This window comes from Halyomorpha halys, unplaced genomic scaffold (genome assembly GCF_000696795.3).
Source record: "Halyomorpha halys isolate HHAL.00 unplaced genomic scaffold, Hhal_1.1 Scaffold1189.1, whole genome shotgun sequence".
In the NCBI taxonomy this organism is placed as follows: domain Eukaryota; kingdom Metazoa; phylum Arthropoda; class Insecta; order Hemiptera; family Pentatomidae; genus Halyomorpha; species Halyomorpha halys.
The window spans coordinates 202,760-208,742 of NW_027109080.1; positions in this window are offsets into that span (position 1 = coordinate 202,760).

The window sequence follows — 5,983 nt, forward strand, 5'->3', positions numbered from 1 at the left end:
CCATTTCCCGACATCAAACTTTTTTCTGAATACAAGCTGTTGCTCTTTGTTGAGAATCGTGGAGATGTCTAAATCAGCCCCAACCAATACTCGAAATGAAGATTTTGTCCCTATCTAATTCCCAACACTTTGTATTACCATGTAACAGAGACGATCGAACTAACAGTGAATTATTATAACTATTTTTTAGAAATGGCCACAGGAAGGAAAATCTTACGATCTCTGCTGCCTACCGTTTGCGTTCCAATATTCGCCCACTGGCGGGACCGAACCGGAAATAGCAAGCCCCTTGTGATCGCGGGGATGGTAGCTGAAACCTTTGGGGCTGTCATTTACATGATTTCCTCACTGCACTGGTCCATGTCTGCGGAGGTCACAGCAGTAATGGAGTCCTTAATCGGCGGCTTGTTTGGCGAGACCATATATAATCTGGGAGTCAATTGCATCATAATTGATAACTCTACACCCGAGAACAGAACTATGAGGTGAGTGGAAAAATAAATAATTATAAACATCTGTATGTAATATATTTATGTTGTTATTATTTTATTATAAAAGAGAACTACTACTATTGCGTTGCACAGCTGACCGGGTCTCTTCAATGAGTTCCTGAGCATCCTCTGGCCACTTGTGGCCATCAGGTTAAGGATTTCTGCAATTACTGCATCCTCTTATCTCATACGTGGGCTACCTTTTCCTGTGATCCCATACAGTCTCTTATCCAGCAGCCTCTTGAGGATCTCCTCTACTGGCATTCATACCTTATGATAAACATGACGTAGTTTATCTACATTTGCATAATCACATCCGTAGAGACTATAAACCTCCGAATTCATTCTCCCCTCCCCTAATGTAACAATCCTTCAACGGTTGGAACATTCTGCCAAGGATTTCTCTATCAAAATAAGTGCCTTTTACTCTGTGAACTTGGACTCCTAACAGGGTAAGGACAAGCCTGTTGAGGTCTTTTAATCGACGGTAATCATTACAGAGGGCCAAATCAAATGTAGGTATTTTAATACTATCAAAGAATTGTGCTGGGTTGGAATATCCTCAATTTATGTAAGGTACTCATATCGTCATGCTGAGGTACTTTCTGTAAGCAGTTGTTAGACATCAATTACCATCCTAACAAAGCCGACAGTTTTGTAACTGAGTCATGAATTAGACATAATTTTACTACTCCACATATACTATTACATCCTTTTACCACTCGGGATGAGGGGCGGATGAAGTTATTAGCGTTCTTGGTTTTTTTTTTCATAGACAATCCTTTTTCTCATAATATTTTTTGGGGTAATTTCAAATATGAAAAATATTTGTTGGGTAATTTTCTTTTACTCCTAGAATTATATATGTATACTTTATTTTCTCGTTCTTAGATCCATTATAGATAGCGTCTTGCAATTCAGAAGTCTGCTTGAAATTTCCTAGACTTTTCATGTTTGTCTTCTGTTTGTATATCTCTACATGCGGTTCAACTTACACACTTTTATCAGTAAACCATGTTTTAAATTTATAATAATATTTTTATTAGTGAAATCGATTGAATTATTAAACATCGTTCAAACTATGTTTTCGAATGATATCAACATCCTCCAACCTCATCATTACGCACGAATCTCCTTACTGATATTTTTTTTCAGGCTTCAGATGCTGCTTTCAGTTATGTTCGTAGCAAATTGTCTTGCATCGGCGATGTTCGGTTTCATACTGAGCAGAAGTGGGTACTTTCCGTTTTACTGTACAGTGATCGGCTTACATCTCATTGCCATCACTCTCACATTCTTCACTGTTGTGGATAAGAAAAAGAAACTCAGCAACATACAAAACAGCATAAAGAATGGTTTATGCCATAATTTGAAGATTGTATTCCAAGCTCGCCGTAACCGGTCAGTTTTGTGGATAATGATGATTTCCTCGGCAGTTGTGGAATCATACTCATCAGGTATACATTTTATGAGTATTTTTTTTTTTTTTTTATAAATATTTATTTCTTATTACTATGATGATTGATATATTTGCGGAATAGTAGACTGGGATTGGTGGAGAAAATTGTTCAAGTTTTGATTTTTCGTGCAATCTATGGATGAAGTGTGCAAGTACCCTTAGCATTTTTTGATTCTATATCTACGGGGCTTTGTAGTAATATTTATTTTCAAACCTACTTGTGAAGTGAACCTTCTTCTGAAAAAAATCAAATTAAAAAAATATAAGTGTGCTAACCAAACCCCTAACCCGAGGACGGTTAGGATAGGTTGGAATTACTCTTCTAAAAGATTTGATGACAAGAATTTGAATGGAAATAATAACCGATGGTCTAAAAATCAAACAAATCTGTATATTTTTCTTTCTACAGTAACCTCGCCAGAGCATCCGTACTTAATTTCATCTTTCTTTTTTTTAGGTCCACAATTTAGTTTTTCACTATAGAAATACTATTACCTGATTGGCCAGTGCAGTTAGGTTAATTAGGTCATATTTTAACCAGTCCAAAAATATCTTTGATAAACAGTCCCAGAACATATTGGCCAATTAACTCTGAATTGGACAAAAATGGCTGTATAGATCCGGAAGAGTAAAAATTAAGAAAGAGTAGTAAACAACAAAGTTATATCAGAATAGAAATAAGAATAATACGTGACACAGAATAGATGGGCTGCTCGACTAGAAATTATGTAGAATAAAAAAATAATACACTAACTAAGCTAAAAAACATTTTGTCAACCATCCTTTTATGGTAGCTCAAACTAAACTGGTTAATTACGTTACTATTTTTTTTAATTAATTACTTATGGAGTAGCATTTCACTTAGTGAGAAAATGGTGCTACAGATTCCTTAGTTATGAGATTGAAAAATAGTTGGCAAACATACCCCATGTGCCATCTTGTCGGTTTTTTCATAGTAAATGGTGGAAAAATATTCTATTTCCTGAAATTTTCATTTTTTATCGTAATAGTTTGTAAGAAATAAGGATCTAGTATGTGCATGTATTTGATATGACCAAGAAAAATATTTTTCATGTTCTGTTTAAAACTAAAAAGTCAACTCCTTTTTTTTTTTTTTCTCATTTTTTAAAATGTCTTTTCGGACCAAATTCACTTTGAAATGGGAAAAATGGTTTTCATTAATATATAATAGGAATACTAAATGTCTCAAAATTTGTTACAGCATAAAGAATTGTTTTCTTTTTTAGCCGAAAACAGCATAATTGTTTATTATCTTCAACAACAATTTTATGTCACAATCATCGAAGAAGGCCTCATCGATGCTTACTACGCTCTAATCCTAGCGTTAGGTAGGGAACCATGGCTAAATATCAAATAAACCAGTATTGAGCTTTAATTTACTTCTTACGATGTTAATGCATTCATATTTTATAAACATATTTCAGGTTCTCTGATTTTCCCGTATATATTCAGCCGAATTTTGAAATGGACCGATTTCAAAATAGGAATCATAAGTGCGTTGGCGACGACACTATTCGAAACCGCCAGAATATTCGTAGAAACAAGATTGGAGCTGTACTTAGGTAAGTCATATTGAGTTTTAAGTAGTTAAAAACTACTGTTTTTAAGTAGTTAAAACTTAAACTACTGTTAAGTAGTTAAAAGACTGATCTACATGATTATAAAGAGGCCCATCTGGAGACACGGAGTTGATTTTTGGGGCTCCACTAAACCATCGAATTACTCCCAAATTCAATCCTTACAGTTCAAAAGCCTTCGTAAAATCTTTAATGCTCCTTACTTTGTCACAAATCAAATCATCCATCAGGACCTCAATGTTACATATGTTGCCGATCTGGCCAGAACCAGATACCAATCCTTCCATGATAAATTTCCCATCGACCCAAACCCACGTGTTTCTAACCTGGCTTCTCCTTCATTACCTAATAATTCTCCTGGGTTTCCGAAAAGAAGTTGGCCTTGAGATCTTCTCCTATAGAAATGTTATTCTAGTTCTATCGATCGATAGATTTACTTGTTGTATATATTTTTATGCAGTTGTAAATACCAATAAATAAATTATAATTTTTTTTTGTAATATTTTTAGAGAGTGGTATAAACTTATGGCACCTTTGTAATCCCGAACCCAATTTGAGAATCTATGCTTTTAACATTCTTGTCCCATCTTTAGGCGATACATGAGTTATTACTGAAAACGCATTGATTTATACATTGAAAATTATATGATACATATTCATATAAAAAAATGGTAAAAAGGTGTTTTTTTAATTGTATTAATTTATTTATTAGAAATTTCATAATGATTTCGATAAAAAATTACTTTATTTAAAACCAATAAATGATGACAAGAAAAAATAAATAAATTGGTACTTTTAGAAAATTCGACAACTTATTTGACATATACATATATTTGGTAGTGTATATTTCGATACAATATTTATATACTCTGAGAGACCAATTGAATAAACAATATTTCTAAATGAATCATTATCTGAAGGAAATTGTTTTCTGTTTCATAAACTTAATATAAGTGGTGAAACTGATAACGTATAAATAGACTATTATTTTTTTAAAAAAACTACTTAATTTGTTTTAGTTGTTTACCTGGGCCTACTGAAGTGTGTTTTGCTGTCAATACCTCAGTCTATCATCAGCAAGAATGTTAAAGATCATGAATTAGGTCAGTATATTTTGAAGATAATTGACATGGTATAATATAAACATTATGAAGAGCTGAATACTAGATCAAAGACTATTTTATTCATGGGCTAAACGGAAAAATCTATTCCATTAATTAATCAGCCGAAAAAAAATTCTATTACAATCAATTTTAGGGGTATGAATTAAAAATATTCTTGAGGTAACATCATTTCCTGAGATCAGATACTCTGGAACTTGCGGAAAATCTAACACTGGCTTATGATCCAGTTGCCACACGAAATAACGAATTTTTTTTTTCAATGAAATTGATTTTTAACAACTGTAGTGGCAGTAAGAATTTATTTATATACAACTTCAAAGTTATCTATAGAATAAAATTTAATACTAAATTTTGTTTCAGGACTATTTCTTGGGATGACCTCAATCATACAAAGCTTCATTACGTTTCCAATACACAATTTATATGGAGAAGCATTTAATAATTCGTGGCATGTATATCCAGGAGCAATCTTTGGGATTGGTTCTTTCGTGAATTTCCTCATTTTGATTCTTCTTAGGTAATATGCTCAATTATTTTAATAATATTCATAAAACGTTTTTCTCCAGAATGCTAATATAAAAACTCGTTTACACAAAGAAGAAAAAATATCAATGATAATGATATATATATCGATTGATTGAACTCCAATAATTTCTAAATAAAAAGCTTTCAAGACCATTTTCTTTTCTGACGCCTAGGAGGATTATCAGGTAATGAAGAAGAAGCCAGACAAACAAGTGGGTATGGTTGGTTAGGAAGTTTATCATGAAAGGATTAGTATCTGGTTCTAGCAAAATCGGCAACATTAAGGTCCCGATGGATGACTTAATTTGTGACAAAGTAAGGAAAATTAAGGGGTTTAGGAAGGATTTTGGATTGTAAGGACTGGGCGACAGGAATTTGATGGGTTTGTGAAGCCCCAAAGCTCAATTCCGTAAGTCCGGATAGGCTTTATAATGGTCACTGAATTAAGTATTTTGTAATTAGTCGGACTTTTAGACTGTTTGACTAGTAAATACCATAATTTAAATCGAAAAAATCAGTTTCCTTTCTTTTGTCAGGATTCCTAGTCAGCGCTTGTCCAGATGTGGTCGTAGGTTGTGGATCTTTTCGATAGGAATAAGTGGGATATTATTAAGGAATACTGCAAAGCAGGAATTCATAGGTTTAAGAGGAAGGGTGGAGGTAATTTGATGGGATTTATTTTAATCCTCCAGTTTTGACACCATTCTCCAGCTGTGGTGGTATATATAGTAAGGACAGTGTTTGTTTAGGCTTCGAACATTACAATTAGGCTTAGCTGATCCCAAC